The sequence below is a fragment of the Leucopleurus acutus genome, assembly GCF_964270905.1.
Source record: "Leucopleurus acutus genome assembly, chromosome: 20".
Taxonomy (NCBI): domain Eukaryota; kingdom Metazoa; phylum Chordata; class Mammalia; order Artiodactyla; family Delphinidae; genus Leucopleurus; species Leucopleurus acutus.
The window spans coordinates 21635758-21656843 of NC_139162.1; positions in this window are offsets into that span (position 1 = coordinate 21635758).

Genomic DNA, 21086 nt, shown 5'->3' on the forward strand with positions numbered 1-21086 from the left:
TCTGTAATTGTTGCTTTGCTCCAAATAGAGAAAAAAGTTTAAAGGAGTCTTTTCCTCCCCCTCCTCCTCCTTCTTCTGCAAAGGAGGTACCATGATGGGGTGCAGACTGAAGGGATTTGACATTTGAAGTTCTGAGAGTCATCCTTAGTTTTGCTGTGTCTTAGGGACTGTCATATAAACTGAGAGCTCATCCACAAGAAGGAAATAACAGTGCCTTCTTTTTACATCTTGAAGGGTTGTTGTAAAGATCCAAATATAATTATTCATATTTTTGCTCTCAGAAATACTCAAAGAAATATAACCTCTGCTAGTACTTGTAGAAGACCTCCAATATCTTTATCAATCAATCTATCTATGCTATAGTTCCCCTAAAACTCTACTTTATATCTGGTTATTAGTGTCCTAAACACAAGCTACTACATTTTTATTATCTCCCCTGGGTACATGGTTTTATTTCACCAAACTTTTGAGCTCTTTGGCGAAATGCAAGAGTTATTTCTTCAACTGGAAGTAAATTTAATTGACTTATTTAAATACAAATAGAGGGCATTTTAGTAGGAATGGATTATAGTATTATAAAATTATGGTTTCAAATACAGCTGGTTCTCAGAATTATCCATGGAGCTTAATAAAAACAAAAACAGATTTCTTGTCTTTACCATAGACGCACTGGGAATCTGTATGAAATATCTGCCCCACTGATCCTGATGATGGTGCTTGTGTTCCTCAGCAAATCTTGTGTCCCATAAACTGTGTTTTGCACCAGAGAGTTCTCCACCTTGTCTAGAGCTGACTAGACCAGGGAAAGTTCATTCACTGGAGCCAAGTTATAGGCCTCTCAGTGATTTATCTCCTGAATACATGGGGTAGTCTTATTTGCTAGAGGCAGAGATCTGGTCATAAATATCCTAATTCTACCACTTATTAGGTGTATAAACTTAGTCAAGTCACATAACCACTTTGAGCCTTAAATTGGGAGTGGGGAGAAGTCAGAATGTGCTAAGTTTGTTCCTTTGCAAAATAAAGAGAACAACAGAACTTAACTCACAGGCTTCTAAAATTTATGACACATAGAAAGTACTAGATTATGTGTAGTTTTCATCCTATCTTTCATGGGGTTGTTGAAAGGAATTGATGTATATAAAGTGCTTAGAATAGTTCCTGGCATCTATAACTGCTCGATAGGAGTTAATTATATGTTGCTATTGTTATTTTACCTAACTCTTGGTTGTGTGCTTTCTTTCACTTGCTGTAACATGCATTTATAATTCACTGGACTCCTGCATCCTCACACACTCATTCAGCAACAGTCCCCTGTGTGTGACTACCTGTCGAGCCTCTGTGTCTGGAATGCCCTGCCTGGTGTCCTGGGACTGCTTAGTCTCTCCCAATCCTCTACAACTAGTTTCAGATGTCAGCTCTGCCTCTGCAGCTTCACTGACAACTTGGTCTCCATAGAGAGACCCTCATCTAAGCTCTAATTGTCCTCTGAGCCACACTTAATTTCTTGTGCTCATCACAGAATATTAGCATCAGTTGTTTTTTATGAACACATAGGGCTACTACATACAGCAATAGAGGTTGTGCCCTAAGACAATCTAAGACTTGTAGCTGGATCCTAAGACAAGTGAGTGGACGTTCAAATGCAGTCCTGGTTATTAGTCAATGCTGCTTGTCATGGGACTGGATCTAATCAGTTCAATAAGAAGCATGTTTTACAATTTATCTGCCTGAAGAGGTTGCATTATATGATTTATCTGCACCAAAGGACGGCACCTTTTCATAGTTGGCACAATTGGAGATGGTAACCCTAATCATGTCCTCACTAGTGCATAAGTTCCCTGAAGTCTGGAATCACAATCATCTTCAAATTCATTCATTTATGTATCCACTCATTCAATCATTCAACAAATATTTTTTGAGAAACTAATTTGTGCCACTCATTCTCCTAGATCCTGCATCTCTGTTCTTTGTCCCTCACATGGTGGATAATATAAATACACTACAGTTTCTTCATATAGCCGGTTGCAATTTTGTTTCCATGAGTAAGTGTCTGGATGAGGTGAATAACTAGCAAACTAGACAAAGTTACTTTCTTACCTTAATTTCTGTTTTCTCACCACTGATTAAACCTTATTTCTACAACTCTTAAAGACCATATTAAATATAATAATAAAGAAGGTAGCTCATAGAAACTACAGCTACCAGCAAGCATGTTTATATTGTTGACATCCATCCATCTATAGTCAACATTTATGTGTTAACTACCATGCTCCTGGCTTGAGGTTAGGTATGAGAGATACAACTAAATTAGGTCCTCACTCTGTAAAGTTCAAAGTTTAGCATTTTAAAGTAAGCAAATGTACTTAAAGAATGGACTTAAATACTAGTAAGAGATGGTAATAGGAAGTTAACGAGGAAACAATGCACACTACTCTAAATTGTATCATCTCTGGTTTGAATTTTAAGGGAAAAGTAAGTTTACCCTGGATACGATCATGCAGGCTGGGTGTTCAATGCAAAACCTATTCAAAAGCACAGAGTCAAAAACTGAACAACAGCAAAACATGTTTGAGAAAAAAATACAACATGTTTTGGCTAGAGGCCAAATTTCTGTGTCAGCATTAAAGGAGGTGTTTTACGGGAGGAGGGAAAGGATTTTGTAGGTGGCAGTGGGGGGGTGTTTCCAAAATTGCAAATATCTTAGGTGTCCCATCAGGTCATAGCTAGCAAGACAGATTGCTATCATTGAGAAGAAGTGATTGGGACTAATGGATAAGGTGGGTTCCACTTGAAGAGAACTGTCCTTAACGTGGGCAAGCCATGTTGCAATAATTTAGAGAACAGCTTTCAATCTGTTGCTTTCTGTGAAATCTCTAATTTTAAAATATTGACAACATATTAAAATTTTTATTCAATGTGTAGAACAAACCAACTGTACCTTGACCCGCCCACCTCCAATTTATAACCTCTGATATTAGGATTTGTTTGTCAATTTTTATCCTGAAGAATTGTGGGTGGTGAAGAGTTGGGGGTGGATAGGGTGGAGGGAGAGATGTAGATCAAGTTTGCATTTTAAAGATAAAATTCTGGCACGACTAGAAGTATTGTTTATAACCTGGAGGCTTGGAAACTTGCATTCAATCCCTCTGAAGTGCTTGTTAAAATGCTTGTTCCTGGCACCACCTTAGATGTTTGGAATCAAAGTAGATGGAGAGTGTACTGGACACCATGGTGGGAGGGGAAGGCCAAAATGAAAAAGACCAAAGAGTATGCTATCTTCTCATTAGGGGAAAGGATATTTTTATGCTGTTACTCAAATTACGAAATAATTCTTCCTTTCTATTGCTATACAAAATGAGATATGCCTCTCCTTACGGGAATAATGGCAGGCTTTGAAATACTGGAGACTATGAGAGTTGACCTGTTGTTTAGTGTCAATGTTACTCATTTATAAATTAGGGGTTTGCTTATTGACTTAATAACTCCTTGGTAATCACTGTTTATAGCATCCTTGTATACAGAGTCCTCCTGATTAGTGCACTGTTGACCTGGAAGATGATGCTTTTATCACTCAGTTCAGGCCAGTGCAAGTTTTCAGCATACTCATTCCAACCAATTCCCACATTTAAAAAAACAAACAAACAAATGTTACTCTCATTAAAATTAATGGCTGTTATGCTTACCCACAAAAAGGAGACTCCATCACTAACTGCAGCAGCAAAGGATAGCATTAGATAATTTTGATTGAATGTATTAAGACATAGGCACTTACTTTTCCATTTACAAAATTAATAAAGTTATCAAATTCTAATTTAAAATCCTTTTACCGTCCCTCACAGAGCTTTGCTTTTTTTGACCTATTTTATCCTTTCACTCTATCTACCTACTTATAAAAATTTCACCACATAGAACATAATGATAAACACCAAGACATGTGAAATATTTTCACAATACTCTAGAGCCCCAGAACCTTGATTCTGGGCACCCAGGGGCTGAAGATTCCATTTTCATCAGGTGAAATATTGGGAAGTTCATCCTTATTATTGAATCAAAACTGGCCTCAGTTAATGGTGGGGCTGAAAGAGATTAGTGTCTCACTTAAGAACATGCCAACTGGGTGGCTGTACACTGGGAAAATGATGCAAAACCCTGGTACATGCTTGTCCAAATCTTTTATACTTTTCTTACCAACTGAATTAAAAGCAGACCAAAGTCTTACAAAAATTATCACACATCACAACAGGCCCTTGCAAAATCAAAAGCATTATAACATGCATGCAAAATGAGTTTTCTACTGTCAAAGGAACATCTTGACTCCAATGGTATCAACTTATGGTTGAAAAAATGTTGAGAAAAATTCCCAAATTTCCCTTAAAATGAGAGACCATTATTGTTTAATTTAAGGAGGGTGTCAGTTTACAGGCCATCTCTTATTGACAAAGATCATATGAAATGATCCTCAAGTCTGAAAATATGAGGGAAGCATAGAGTAGAAAGAGAACATAGTTAGGAGAGAGCTTGAGGCTCTAGATGTTTTGATCTTGATAGGCATGTATTTCCTTTCAATGGTGAGCCTGTTTTAAGGCCAATAACATGTCACGAATGCCATGGGTTCTATGTCAGGAATGGTAAGATAAGGGCGATACTGAAGAAAGCAGAGCCAACCACATTTATTCATTCAATAAAGAATGATTCTGCAACTGTTTCTTAGTGCTCTTAGAGAAAAAAAAATATGCAGAAAACATTAGGAATATTTCATCCTGCCACGGGGTTTAACTGTAAACCAGTGATTTAAATAAAACTGTAGACAGAAGGCTTTTTATGCAGGAATCTTTGAAGCTGCATTAAAGAATTAAAAGTGTGCATAATGAACAAAGAATTTTAATATATGTGATCTCTTTACATATCATAAGTTTTATCATTGTCTTAGATATGTGCTTAAGGCGGATTGCATTTTTGACTATGTGAGCCATAAAAATTTAAAGAACAAACAAAAAACCCCCAAACCTTGAATTGTTCATTCATTCAGTACTCATGAATGAGTAATGCGCTACCTTCTGTGTCTGAGGTTTGTGTTAAGAACTAGGATTACAGAGTGAGTAAATGTGACTCAGGTCTTTAAGAAGACTATGGCCTATTGAAAATGGTGCTGCCCAAGCCATCGACATTTCCTGGGCCTCGGGTTACTCCTATTTACATTGAAAGGGCTGGATGAAATTTTCTTCTGTTCTCTTTTCAGACCAAAATTTCAACAAATATTCAGAGGACTGTATAGAACCATTAGTTTGCAAATAAAATGTATAGATATTCTAGGAGTACAATGAGGAAGGCTGCTGTGAAAATTCATTTTCTAGCCCTGATAGCACATCTCACCTTTCAAGTTCTTCCCATCAGTGTAGGGTTATAACTTGCTGTGTTTAATTCATTCGATATTCATTAACATTTCCACTCCTATTTAGAGAGTACTGTCTATGTACAGGTTAGTCGGTATACTAGGGACTTTAAATGCCTTATCTTGAATTTTATCCTCAACACAATCCAAACATTATTATTATCTACATATTACAAATTAAAAAAATGGGACTCAGGGAAATTGAGTGACTCACTAAAGTCACGCAGGTATCAAGTGACCAAGTCAAGATTCGAACTCAGAAGGCCGATCCCTAAGGCAGGTGCTCTTAACCTCTTCATTAGCACCACAGCAGGGCCCTTGTTAAAAAAAAAAAACAAAAAAACAAAACTCCTTCATCTCTAGCATTATCATCCTTCTGGGAACCAAGCACTGTATCCATCAGATTCACAGGCTTCCATCCCCTCCAAGACAGCACAGATATCAGCTACTCTTGAAGTATTTCCTGACTGTCTTTCCAGCCTGGTTGGAAGTAGAGCTCCTTTGTACTTGCTGCCATCATTGTGCAATCATAGCTGATAGTTTCATATTTGCTTGATTTCCCCTCTCGATTTTGATCCCCTAAGAGCACTGTTTATGCCTTTCTCATCTTTGTCTACCCAGTCCCTAGCACAGGATCTGACTATGACAAATATAAGACTATGTATTGAATAAACAACTAAATGGTCATGTGAGCAAACAAATGTAACAATGCTCAGTCTACCTTGCTAACTATAATTAAACCATATAATTTTTTACTGAGTCCTGAGAAGTTATGTCTAGGAATGGGTGAGCTAACTAGGCAAATATTATACTTAAGTTTTATTTCCCTGCATGATGTTCCAATTACTGAAGAAAAAAAATGATGGAAAGGGAAGTCTATGAGCAAGGTAACATTTGCTGTCACTGTTCACATGTTGTAGAAATGTTTTATGGGAAATGATATAGAGCAGTGTTTCTCAAGATGGGGTCCTGAACCAGCAACATCTGCATCATTGGAAAAGTATTAGATTCAGAAATAAGGGGTATGGGTTTGGCAATCCAAAATTTGAAAAACACTAGTATATCATTCCTAGCTCCTAGGTACTAGTTAGAGAAACTAACCATGGCGATTTTGAATTGCCATTTTTGTCACTCATTTTCTTTTATGTTGCATGTCAGGGGTAGGAGGGGAATATTGCTGGTTTTAGCCAGATCCCTTTGAAGCACAATCTGAAAGAACTCTCTTGGACCCATAGTTGGAAACAACTACAGTAGCACTAAGTGACCGTATTAATGGAATGCTCCTGGGCATTCCCACCTGTGTTTACAGCAGACAATAAACATCATTGACAGAGTTAACAGATGACCTGAATTGACACTACAGATCATTCCAAGGAGTTTACTTCTGCTAGTGGGTTAAAATGATACCCTGTCAGAATAGGAAATGCAGCATTGAGCCCTCAGGTTCTAATAATGGGCTCTGTCAGTGTGTGCCTTCTCTCTCCTCCCACAACTGTATAATCTCTCTCCAGTTGCTTTCAGGGAAATTCATTTACAATTATATATTGGTTTTCACTGGGTGAGCAAAACCCATGTACCTCTTGTTCTTCTTTATTGCAGTGTCATTTTCTCAAATGAACAAACAAGAAAACAACCCAAAAGCACAGAAGGCAGCATCTGGACGATGTTCTCTGTCGATGGATCGCGTTGGTCTTGTGTTTGCAGCAAGCTCTATTGTGCATTGCTGGAATGACTTTGGGGAGCACATGCTCTTTATCTACACAAGTGAGTGCTTTTATTTCCCTGTCTTCCTCAAGGAGAAGATGGTGCAATCACAGTTCAGCAATGAGAAGTCAGGAGGAGGGGGAGGAGGAGGGAGAGAGGAACATTTTAAACAAAATTTCTGTCAGACAAGAGCTCTCTTCTCCTTTGCCCCTTTGTCAGTTTTAAGCAGACTAGCACGCCTGGCCATTGATGCAACCCACTCTGCATGGCCTCTATGTTATGAAATGAGTTGGTGCCTGGAAGAGCTGCCACTGAAATGAAGCCAATTTTCAGGGAATTTTCAGCTGCCGCTCACGGTTGATGGAAGTATTAACTCATTGGTGTTAAGACATTCTTGTGATGGGTAACACTCGATTTCATTTTGAAGCATCAATATTGCAAATACCCACTCCAGATGTAAAACTGGTTCATGTGTGTTTAATTTATTTGAAAGACACTACAGACTATTGATTTTTTTTCTCCTTCCAGAAAATGAAAGCAGCATACCAGTGTGTCCTTGGGCAATTGATGTAACTTACATATGCCTCTCTTTGCTCATCTGTATCAGATACAGGACTAAAAGCTCATGGCATGGTTCATTCAGTTTGTAATCACATTCTGATTGTATAACGTATGTCAAATTACAAGTGAAGAATGAGGGTGGGAAGGGCCAAGAAGGAACAGAGTGGGAGAAGAGGCAAAGGTGAGGTGCTGTGTTGAATGGGTAAAACATCCAACGAGCACATACTTAAAAGGTCTAAATGTTACAAGAGATACATGTGCCAGGTAGTGGACCAGCACAGGGAAGTAATAAATAACTCAACTTGAGGGTCTCAGAGAAAGAGTCACAAAGGGAATAGAAATCGAGTTATTGACTGAGAGAACCCAGAGGAATGTGCTGCAAGCGGAGGAAGAGTGGGTGCATTATACAGGAGGACTAGCGTTTTCAAAAGGATGGAAGCAGAAGAAGGTTGAGGTTGGACCCTGTACTGCATAAGGGAGAGTGATGGAAAACAAGCCTGGGAAATGTACAGTACATAACTGCAATCTTTTTTTCTTTTCTAATGCAAACAGAATGGTTAGAAAGAAATGCACCAAAATGATAACAGTGATTATCTCTGCACAGTAAGATTATAAGCTGATTTTACCTTATACTTTGTATGATTATGTATTTTCCAAATTTTTTGTAGTGAGTATGTATTGTTTTATAATGTAGAATAAAATGTTATACATATATATATATATATATATATATATATATCATCAGTCACACAGGGTCATGGTGCAGATTAAATGTGACTATGGATTCATTAACCTAACTAACATTTGCATGCCTACTATGGGCAATACACTCTGGTAATTTTAAAGCCTAAGGAGAAAAAAGATACAGTGCCTGTTCTCTTGAAGCTCACTGCTTCTGAAAGGGTGACAGAAACACAATCAGTCTAATGAGGGAAGTCAGGTCACGTGGAAGCACCAAAGAGTGTCTTGAAATTTAGAACAGAGTTTACCGGGACAGTTTACTAGAGGAGAGGATACTAACATTGGCTGGCCTTTGAAGGACTGGCAAGAAAGGGCAGTCTGGAAGGAGAAGGCAGCACAGGCAGAGACAGGACCATGGAAAGCCATGTGGGAAATCACAAGTAATTCTGTACAGTAACATAGCATGGGAAGAGTGAGCAGCCTCCACTGGAGAGAATCAGATGAAATCTTTAGGGTCCAGCTCAAGGAATTAAGCTTTTAAAGTCATTTAAAGTTAAAATAATTGGAGAAGTATTTTTTTGAAAGAGCTGGGAGGAAGGGGTTAGTTTACCATGGAATGAGGTTCTAGACAACTCATGACATTCTTAAGTGGATGGGGGGCAGATTATTTCATAAACGCTGAAAGCCAGAGGATGTAGGGACATGAGCACATAGGAGACGTCAAAGGGGAGATGAGGCTGAACCGGGAACTGGAGGGGTTTTCACTTATGTAAAAAGTAAAAAGTAAAAACTAGTGCTTAATGGTCATCTGCTACTTTTCAGTCTGTCCTGAAATGCTTCCATTTTGAAATTTCCTTTATATCACTCTTTGTGGTTCTGGTGAGCTAATCAGCCACGTGACTCAAAGTGACCAATGTAGAGGCTTTACCAAGACTGGCCAAAATGATTCACTGAGGGGTGGTCCCACAATATAACTAGGGACACAGCAAACCCCTTATAGGATAGTTTAGAATGCTAGGCAAGATAAGCTTAGCTGGAAGGATGCGGTAAGCACGGAGTTAATGGAAACATCATTGAGCTCCATGGGAAACCTTTCTTGAGGAAGACAGCAGAAAGGAAAGCGAAACCGGGTAGGGGTAAAAAGTGAGAGAGAGGCCAAGAAGGAGAAGAAAAAAAGTTGATAAAAGGGGAGGAGAACAAATGGGAGAAAGAAGGAGGAAGATACAAGGACAATGAGGTCTGACACCACAGTTTGATCAACTGGAACTAGCTGTCACTGACACCAGCACCACTTATTGGACTGTTTCATTGAAAGAACCAATATATTCCATTTTTTTCCTTTAGTTTGCATATGGTAATCACAAGTTGGGAATATATGGAATTTCACATGAAGAATAAAGTTAGAGAGGGGCAAGAGGAGAGCTGGAAGAGCACCCTAAGAAAGGAGACAAATATAAATCACTCAGTGTCCAGTGGATGAAATGAGGGAGATGGGAATACAATCAAAGAAGTGGAGTCAGGTTATGTGGGAGCACAGAAAAGGGTCACTTCAGAATGGAGTTCCCTGGGACAGCTTTCCAGAGGAGAGGATACCTAACCCAGACCTTTGAGGACAGGTGAAAAATTGCAGTCCAGGAAAAGGCTCATTAGATTTCTATTGGGAGAGCACCTCCTTGGCTTTGTGGTTATCCTTTTAGCAGCCTCTATTCTTCTATAAGCTTTCCCTGCCATATCTAGACAACACTGTCTTTATTTTAGTGCTATAGAATGTCATTAACTTTTTATCTAAATTTATTCTGATTTCAAGCACTTTGAGAAAGCAGCACAAAACATAGGGACTTAATGGCCTAGAGCTGAAACCATTTAATCTTTGTATTATATATTGCTACATAGCAAACTTAGAGGTTTAAGATAAATATCGCACATGCATTCCATCACTGTTTCTGTGAATAAAGAATCAGGGCATGGCTTACCTGGATCTTTTGCTCCAGGATGTCTCACCAAACTCCAATGAAGGTGACAGTCAGGCTTGAGGTATCATTTGAAAGCTCAGCTGAGGAAGAATCTGCTTCCAAGTGATTGTTGGCAGGATTCAGTCCTCTGTGGGCTGTTGGACCAAGGGCCTCAGTTCCTTCTTGGCTGTCAGCTGAACGCCACTCTCAGTTCTTTGCAATATAGGGAAGTTGACAGCATGGCAGCTTGCTCCATCAACAGCCGTTAAAGGAGAGCATCTATAGGGAGAGTATGATAGAAAGATAAAAGGTATAATTTTTTTTTAATGTAACAAGGGCATCTTACATTTTTATTTTATTTTATTTTATTTTTTATTTTTGGGCAAACCTTGCAGCACGTGGGATCTTAGTTCCCTGACCAGGGATCGAACCCCGTGCCATTGCAGTGGATGTGGAGTCCTAACCACTGGAGCACCAGGGAAGTCCCAAAAGGTATAATCCTATATAATGTAATCATAGAAGTGATATCACATCAACTGTGCCATATTCTATTGGTTAGAAGCAAGTCAGAATTCTCACCCACACTCAAGGAGAGGGCATAATATCAGGAGACAGGGAGCATTGGCAGCCAACTTAGGGTGTGTCCCCCACAATCCTCTCAGTCAGTAAGGATAAGATCCCTTCTGCCTCTTCAAGAACACCTGAATTTGTAAAGTGTAGCAGAATAAATATTTCAAAAACTAAAAATAAAATAGAGGTAAAATTTCTAAATTTTTGCTTAACCATCCTTTTAATTTATATATATTTCATATAATATCATGGAATGTTATGCTTGAAGAGTGGAAAGAAGAGAGGAATTTGTATTTGAGTAGCTGCAGTGTGTCAGATATCTAGCTCTTCCCATTTGACTCACTAATTTTCTATGAGGTTGGTCATATTATGCCACTTTATTCAGGATTATAGAAGTCTTATATCTAGAGAAGGATTACTCCTAACTAGTACAGTCTGAGCGGGGCTCTTGAGTAAGTTTAATACATGTATTAATTCCAGTTATGCAATTTATAAAACCTCTCTACATCTCAGAAATTAAATTATAAAATGGGACAATATTAGAGTATTTTTATGAGGACAAACTGAGACAAAGATAAAGATAATGCACTTGGCATAGGGTTTCGCACCTAGTAAATGCTCAATAAAATCAGTTTTCATTATTGTTAACCCAAAGCCTTGTGGTAACGAGGGGGAAATTCAGACGTTGAAGCCAACTCTGTCTGACTGTGCTTTTTCTATTACATGCATCCCTAATAAATCTAGAGGTGGTTTAATATGTCTTTATTTAGAAGTGAAGAAAGGGGGGAAGCAAAGAATTAAAGTGACACACTGAGCTAGGGCTGAACTCCATTTACCTGAATCTAGGACAGTACCCATTCTCAAGGGTACTCATTGGAAGGCAGTTAGGAACACTCATTAGGAGGGGCATTTAAGACAAGATCTCTGGACCTTACCCCTAGTGTTTCTGATTCAATAGGTTTGGGATGGGGTCTAGAATTTGCATTTCTAACAATTTCTCATGTGATGTTAATGTTGCTGGTTCAGGGGCCACACTGTTAGATCCTCTGATCTAGGCCATTCAAGCTATAGTATTAATGATCTGCCTGTTGAACAAATGTGAAATGAATGCCATTCTATGTGTCTTACTAAAATTTTAAGCAGATGCGGCTTATGGTTGAACTGCATACAACTGTTTCATATTTACGGTCTTATGTAGAGCTATTTTTGTTCATGAGTGAATGTTCCAAGCTGGAATGTATGATTACTTTACTATACTGCCAACTGGTAGATCTTGCTCTTGTTTAAAGGTGTGCAAACTCAATGAACTCTTATTAGAGATGTGCTGCCCTGTTTCTCTATTTCCCCTAAACAAGCAAGTGGCCAATAAAAATCATGTGAGTAAAAGCTACCTATGGTCAATCTTAACTTGCTTTTATAGAGGAGTTCAATACAAATTGGTTCTAATTTGCAGAAAAATTAATTTCTTAGATCTCTCTGGAAAGCAAGCCAGATGTACTTTATTATGTTTGGCCTTTACTCAACACGCTGCTGAGAGAATTCCAAGTTTTTCCTGACACCCAGACAGTTCTCTGTGATATGCTAACACATCATATACAAGAAAAACACATATACATTGAATACCTAAATACCTCATTTTTCACTAGCACATGTTTATTTTCCTTATAATATAACCAACCACTGTCTGGCAGTGGTTTCCGAAGGATCTGATCCCATGAAAGAGGAAATTTCTACCTAACATTAAAAAAATAAAGCCATTTAAAACACATCATTCTTAGTCTACAAAGAAGGTGGACTTTTTTCATTTTATGTTTTTATGTTTTTGTAAAAATAAATCTAGAAGTCATATATCCTGATAATCAATTATAAAGCCAGAAGTTCCTTCCAAAGGAAATTGTTTCTGGAGTTTTGAGCATTGTAAAACATCCCTTTCCAAGCATTAATTTCCTATACTCTTAGAGGCAACAAACATAAAGGTTGCCACCAAGCACTGATATATAAATAGAGGGCAAGGATTTATACCATTCTATTTTTACTGAATAAATACATAGTGTTATTTCTGTCAGAGAACAAAAGAAAACGAGAAAGAGATTTTTTTTAAGATTATTTATATTTACCATTGTAGATCCAGGTCTTAGGAAAAGCTGGAAAATAGTGGAAGACTGAAAAATATTTGTTGAAAGAAATGAACGAATAAACGAATGCTTTTAGAATTTAAGATGAGTAATTCTCTTTGCATATTTTAAAAAGATATATATCTTTCTTAGTTTTTAAAGTATTTTTTCTCATTACATTCTTGGCTACAATAGCTTTTGTTTTCCTACTGTCAGCTGAAGACTGTGCTCAGTACTGAGGGTATAACAGTGAGCCAAAGCACCAGGTTTCTGACCCTCGTGGAGGTACCAGCTTAGAGACAGACACAGACATGAATCCAAGAGTCACCAAATATATTTATTTACACTGAAGTGAGCACCCATATGGGGTGGAAATGAGAGATGGAAATTTACTCAGCAAGGTCTGAGAAGGCTTCCCTGAGGAAATGTTCCTGAATTGCCATTTGAAGGAAGAGTAAGAGTTAACTACACCATGAAGAGAGCAACAATGGCCAAGGTAGATGAAATGGTGCCTGCATAGGTCCAGTGGCAGAGCAAGCATGATCCTTCAAGGACCAATACAACTTACCTTTCAAATTTGCTACAAAGTCAATTATATTATATCCATTGTAAACACAGAGTGCAACTAGCACATCTAAGCTTATTAATTGCATAAATCATATAATATGGAAGTTTTTTGCCCATTGCAGCACAGGGCACAATTTCCCTTGCAAAGGTAGAGGTCATACCTTCAGTCAGATGAGAAGGTGACTCATGGCTGTACCATGCTAGCTCTTTCATGGTCCAGAGTTGCTGGCTAAGCTAGTGGAGTGTATAAATGTAGAGAATATTTTGGAGTTAAACCCTTAATCTTACACTTCTACATAGGAAACATTCTCATGCACTCTCATATAAAATCCCTTCCTTAGGCAGCCTGATTTACCTTTCCAGCTAAGAAACTAATGTGGAAGCAATTGCTAATGACAGCACATTGGTGAGAGTCCACGTTGGTGCTTATAATGGTCAGCATGCAGACCTCCTGACCACTGTTATTAACCTGATCAAAGCCATGGGTACCGCTGGGAGGCCATGCTTGCACTTCTACTCCATAAATTTAGCAGACCAAGAAGTTTATTACTACCCTGAGACAAGCTGATGATGGAATGGCTGGTTGAGTTAGTGCCTTAGCTCTTTTGATCTATTTCCAATCACTGTTGGAGGAACCAGGGCTGTGTAATGTGTCCATTTTTATTCGGTTCTTGTTACTAAGACCATATGATAATGCTCCTGGAAGACAGTGTGTTGGGCTTTTAGCAAAATCTCAAAGGGCTGGTGAGATTGGTCTGGGAGGGTGGGCGGGAGGATGGGGCAGGAGCATTAACTCCAGATTCTTTCAGAATGATGCAAACCAATCAAGAGGCTTTGAGAACCTGATCCTTGGCTAGGTCATGGCTGAATTTTAGATCCTGTTATTACAGGCATTTTTAAGTGGTATTTCAGTATAACACAAAGTTTTCAAGGATCTAGTGATAGCTACCTTAATTCAGGCCAAATAACCTTGCATTTAGGGAAAAAAAAACAAACTGGGAATAGTTTCTGTGAATTTGGACAAACAGATATGATTATATAGCTTAAAATCCCAGTTTGATTTTTACTCATTAACTTTTGTCTATAAGAAAAGAAGAAAACAATTAGGACATGGAATTATATAACAGTGGTTGAGAGTGTGTGTTCTGGTGATTTCCTGTCTGTGTCTAACTTCAAACTGTGCCACTTACTGACTGGGAAGTTTAAATAATACCCTGAATCTCAGTTTCTGTATGTATAAAATAAGGATGATGACACCATTTTCAAAGCTTGGTCATGAGGACTGAATAAAGTATGGCATGCAAAGTGTTTAGCACAATTCCTAGTACAGTTCTGGTATCAGTCACCCGCCTTAAGATGAAATATGATTTATTCAGTTGATCCCATGAGCTGGAGCAGCAATTCTCCACCACCATACCACAACCCACTAGTGTTTGGCACGAAGAAAGAAAAGGTCCAGTGTACTGGGAATGCCTGTCTTGTCCATGCCACAGAATGGAAACCATCTGAGCATCCCATTGTATAGATCTACCAGCATAAGACCATGTACTAAATGCCACACATTTTATAAAGGAGCTGTTCAAGAGTATTAGATAGAGGAGTGACCAGATCCAGTTTTATACTTAAAGAAGACTGGTCTGACAACAGAAGGAATATGAGTTGGCCTGAGTAACATAGGGGTCAATCTTCTATCACAGAAATAAGTGAAAAGAATGAGAGCCTGATCCAAGGTAATGACAGTGGGGATGGACAGGAGGGAGCATTTAAGAAAATATAATAATGATAGAATCCTTTAGATTTGGTGGCTAACTGGATTTGGAAGAACAATTATGCTAATGCCTTAGTTTCAATGTTTTGTGGGGTTTTTTTCTTTCTATTTTTTTAACCCCCTTAATCCCTCTTTATTCTTTCACCCTTTCCATGTGTCCTGCTTGTGACCCATGGAACATCTCTATCCAAGATGGAGCAATGTGGAGAAGGAGCTAAATGGCAGAGAAAGGAACTCTGAGTTCAGGAAATCTGTATGATAGGACAGTCCTCTGATGTTCAGCACATTCCCATCAGGCATAAGGACACCTGGTAGTGGTCGGTGGTCATCCTTTCCAATCCTGGAATTCTAAAAGAACTAGAACATGCTACCTTGGGTGACCACACTAACAGTATCCTAGAGACCAGGGCTCAGAATGGAAAGGTTGGGCTGTAGATCATCCAGTTGGGTTGAGCAATCACATTAGACATGATTCAAGAAACGCATTTCTGTTTCTATTTAAAACTAGGAAATATAGTGCCAGTATATTTGAAAGGGAGTTACAGGTCTTGATATAAAGGCTAAAACTTTAGTATGGTCTACAGGGTTTAAAAGACTGGCTTCTGCCTAGCTCTTCAATCTTATTTTTCACCAGTCCACACCCCCTCAGCTCTCTCTTGCCATATTTCTCATTCATTTCCAACCCCTCCCCCACATGCTGCCACCCTGGGGCCTTAGGCCTTGCTGGTCTCTTTGCCTGAAATATTTTCCTCACTCTTCCTTCATCTGGAAAGTTTCTCTTCATTATTCACAGCTCATCTTGGATTAAGGCAAAAGGGCCTGCTATGCCATGTCATCCAGGTCACACTCCTTGGAGACTGTTTTATGGGAAAAGTCAATGTCCTCATAGAATCCAGTTCTTTTCTCCAGAACATGTATTAGGTTGTAACTATAAAGTATTTGAATGATTTTGGTTTTTTTCTAGAAAAACTAGAGCATAAGCCGTACAGAAGCAGTTTCTGGACTTGTTTTTGCTTACAAAGAAAAAAAAAAAGCCCAGAACATTCTAAACACCAACATTGCTGAATAAAGAAATGAATGAATTTATTGACATTGTAACATTAAATTTTTACATAATCTTCCCAAACAAGGTATTATCTCCACTTTATAGAGGAAGAAAGGGGGGTCCAGAAAGATTACGTCAATCTTGCCAAGTCATAGATGCTGGATTTGACTCTTGCCAATGACATCTTATATACCAATCTCTTTTTTTATGTCTCTGTTTTGCCTTCCAAAAAGACCAAGTGGATTCCATACAGAGTACACACAGAATTCACACAGTCCTGATCTTGGGGGTATTTCCATGCTCAAACATTTGACAATTTATTTTTGAAAGCCACACGGTCCAGCCAATGTTGAAACAGATCAGATGCCACAGAGAAGCAAACAAATAACAAAGGAAATTGTGAATCTCTATATATGCTTCTAGTTAATATTCCCTGAGAAAAATAAAACAACCAAGAAAGACTTTCCGTCTTCCCCTCTAAGCCCTTTTAAGTGGCTCAGGAATGCTGGAGTCAGTGAGACCTATCAAAACCTCCACATTGAAGTGCCCCATAAGCTGATAACCAGAAGCAATAAATAATAGGCAGGGAATAAGAAGACAAGGGTTTTGTACGAAAAAGTATAAGGCTGTTATATATGAACAAAAATAGGTGAGTGGTAACTTCAGTTTCCTGTTTAATTCATTTGCTCATATTCTGAAAACTCATACACTGTTCAATATACACCTATTCAATTCAAATTTTTAAAGTGCTTGCCATATACCAAACTTCTGCTGGAACCCTGGAAAACTGATATGAATAGGGAGGGCCTTTGGCCACAGATTCTCACTAAACTGATGGGAAGAAAGCTTACACAAGAGAATTCTAATATAAAGTGATTGTGATCGTGACCATGATGGGGTACATTTTAATATTCTGGAATTGCTGAGAAGGAAATGATGAAGTTCACTATTTGCAGTTTCTTTTAGGATTTTTTTTCTCACACAAAAATGTTAGGATCAAAGTTAAAGCTGTAACATTTACTAAATTGCTGTTTTTTAAGTGAAATCAGATTCAGTTGACATTGAAACATCAAGTACCTTTTCAGAGCATAAACTAATTTATGTTTGAAGGTAACCTATAGGTAAAAAGGCAGTGCTCAATCACTTTCTTGGATTGTCATGTTTAGAATTTCAAAAATATCTGCCTATATCCCCCAACTTCTGTAAGGGTGGCAGTTATTCCACCATCCACAGAAAGAAACAGTGTATCAGAGATGGGATTTTTGAACATCCAAGGCTTCTATGATATAACCAGCTTATACTGATGGAAGCTCTGCAGGTGAAAACTGCCTTAACATTAAGGGTTAAATGTGGTGTCCCCACCAATAGAGAAATGAAGATCCATTTCTGGAGGCACTGGGGAGATGGCCTGGTCATTCAGGGAATGAGAAAATGAAGGTTCCATTTTGTTGGTGCATCAGTTTTCTGGTGCAAAGGTCAGTGAAGATGGAATAGAAAAAAAGGCAGAGGCTCCAGCAGATTTCTCCCGCTATTTCACCAGTGACCTCATTTGACTCTCCTCCCGGCTGCTGACACATCCTTTCCTTTAAAATTACACATAGTGCTAAACAAATGGGTCTCTTCAGAGTTACTTAGCAGAACCAATCAGCAGACCAGCCTGGTTTCAAAATGAAGGGTCCATTCCATGGCAGAGGAGAGCAAGTACTTTCTTATCCTCCATCAGAGGTAGGGGTCACCTGCAACTCGGAAGGAATTGGTGCTTTGTTCCTTCATTCAAGGCAAGAAATTGTACCCCTGTCACACTGTCATTCTTCCACCTGAAAACTCATTTCCTTTCAGTGTTTTCCTTCTGGACTTTTCCCATGCCAGACAGAAATTGCGCTCAGCCCCCATGTACATAAGAAGTTAAGATGGTCTTTCATGCTGCCAGGGGCAGTGTTTCTCCCTGAGGGCACATTGCTGGGTGGTGAGAAGCCAGCTAGCTAGAAACACACACTTTAATAAACCTTCATCTGATAATTGAATCTCATTCTAATCAATGGCAGTATGGAACCACTCTGCTCTCCAACGACACTAATTAGGGCTTATAAGCCAGTGCTGATGGTTTGGGTGTGGAATTGAAAAGGAAAGGCAGTGTAGCAAACAAGTTTCACTTTGGTTTGCAAACACTGAATTTTGCCGTATTCAAAGTAGATCTCTAAACCAAACCACCTCTGTTTAATGCCCATTTGAGAGGCTCTTCATTTTTTAAAAAAAATCTGTTCTAATTTCCTGTAACAAAAGTGTATCAGGGAACAGACAGACTAATAGCAAACCCAATTAGATTGCCTCAAAATGATTTAATATATTCCAGTGCACAAAGTAGCTTTAAGCTGTGATCTCATTTTAAACCCACAACCATCCTGAGTGCTTGGAGGTGTTATTCCCATTTTACAGATGATGAAACTGAGGCTCAGAAGGGCTAAGTAGCTTGTTGCCAAAAGTCAAAACATAGTAACTTAGGAAGAAGGACTGGAACCAGATTTTCTGGCTTCAGGTCCACTGGGCTGAACAATAGTAACCTATAGTTCTGGACCCTTTCGTATCCTAGAGATATTGTAACCTCCTAGATTCTAGAGATATTGGAAAAGAAAGTCTCTGGAGGTGACATGCATGTGAGAGTAAGAAGACTGTATGATAACAGTCACATCCCTTTGAAAGATAGGAGAGGGATACCGTGATAAGACCTTCTCTTACTGTTGCTTGCTAATACTGTGAAAAATGGCTTTATCCATAAAGAGATGCTGGCATGAGTGCTTTCCTACTTGTGACAAGTACCTCAATACACTTTTTCCCCAGGTGACTTACCAAAGTGAAGTTTTCAACTACATTTTGGGAGTGAACTCAGATTAATGTCTTAATACTGTTCATCTGTGAGAATCCCTTGCCAGTCTCTGATTAGATTTTTATGAGGCACTTTCCAAATCAGACTCTGTCCGTGCTCCTGAGTACCTAGTTGTGCTAGAATAAGTATGATTTCACACAGGCATGGTACACTGATTGTTCTGACTCCTTTAAATAGTGATGGAAAAAAGGTAAGTCCAGCCCTGTAAAGGACAGGGCAACATAAGACCTGGGAAAGCAATAACTAATTTAAAAATAGATACTATTAAAAAGCCAAGCTCACTATCTTTAGTGCAACACATACAAAGAAAAGACATGTCCTTTAAGGATTACCTCCCTCCTTTGCATTCGTATTATCAAGGATTTGTAAACTTAATTTAAAAAGCAAACAAACAGGCAAACAACTAAGCACAGAATTATGTTGCTAAAATCTGGCAGCAAACATATGTCTACTGAAATTTAGTTCCTGCAGGGACTATCAGAATCCTGGACCAGCAAACAAGTTCTCTACAAATATTTGCACATCATTCCTGAAAGGTATATTCATAGAAGTAAGGATTCTTGGTATGGAAGGACCATGGAAACACATCAATGTGGGAAAGTCTATCCATTCCCTAGAATGTTGTAGGCATCTGATTCAAGCAACAGGGATAATTTTCAAGCTCTGATTTTGTCTAAATGCATGGGCTACATGAGAGTTTATTGGATAAACAACTTCTTACAAATGTTATTATACCTTTCCGATGAATAATAGGGTATTTAAGAATATGCTCAATGAGGTCTTATTTTTTCATCCATGATATGATTGACAGTAATATGTACTTATTTATCTGGAGGTGAAAATGAAGATTAATCAGAGCTAGACTAAAATTTTCTGATGGTTTCTCCCAAGACACACCTTGATACAGAAGTGAGAAGGGTTCTCTAGTATTTTTTCCTATTTTTTGTCTTTTCATTTTTTTAACATCTTCATTGAAGCTGTCAGAAAGGTTCTCAAATATGAGAGATGAGATTTATAGAGGAGAAAAACAGAAATTTCACCAGGGATTTTGTTTCATTTTGTCTATATGATAAGCTATTTTATGATTCTACAATTTGCCATTACTTAAATGAAAGCAGAGAGAGTTTGGTTTTTGTGTTTTTACAAAAAAATAAATACAGTTCATGGTAGAAATTTGAGAAATATAGGAAAGAAAAAGGTGAAACAAATTACTAATAATTTTACAAATCCTTGAAAACCGCTGGTACTATTTTGGGGATTCCTTTCCAATCATAGTTATGTATAAACTTCACATACTTATGTTTATTATTTGGCATATCAAGTTTAAAAAAATTTGATTTTTTATGTCTTCAACACAATAAATATAATGGGTAATGAAATCATAATATTGTATAGAATAGGTTAACCATAACTTATTTATGTAGAATATTTCAAGTGATTTCTGATGTTAATATAGTAACTATAATAAATATCTTTTTTTAAATTTTATTTATTTTTGGCTGCATTGGGTCTTCCTTGCTGCACACAGGCTTTCTCTAGTTGTGGTGAGCAGGGGCTGCTCTTCGCTGAGGTGCGTGGGCTCCTTATTGTGGTGGCTTCTCTTGTAGTGGAGCATGGGCTCTAGGTGTGTGGGTTCAGTAGTTGTGGTGCGGGGGCTCAGTAGTTGTGGCTTGCGGGCTCTAGAGCGCAGGCTCAGCAGTTGTGGCACATGGGTTTAGTTGCTCTGCGGCATGTGGGATCTTCCTGGACCAGGGCTCAAACCCATGTCCCCTGCACTGGCAGGTGGATTCTTAACCACTGCGCCACCAGGGAAGCCCAATAAATATCTTTGTAGGCAGAGAATTT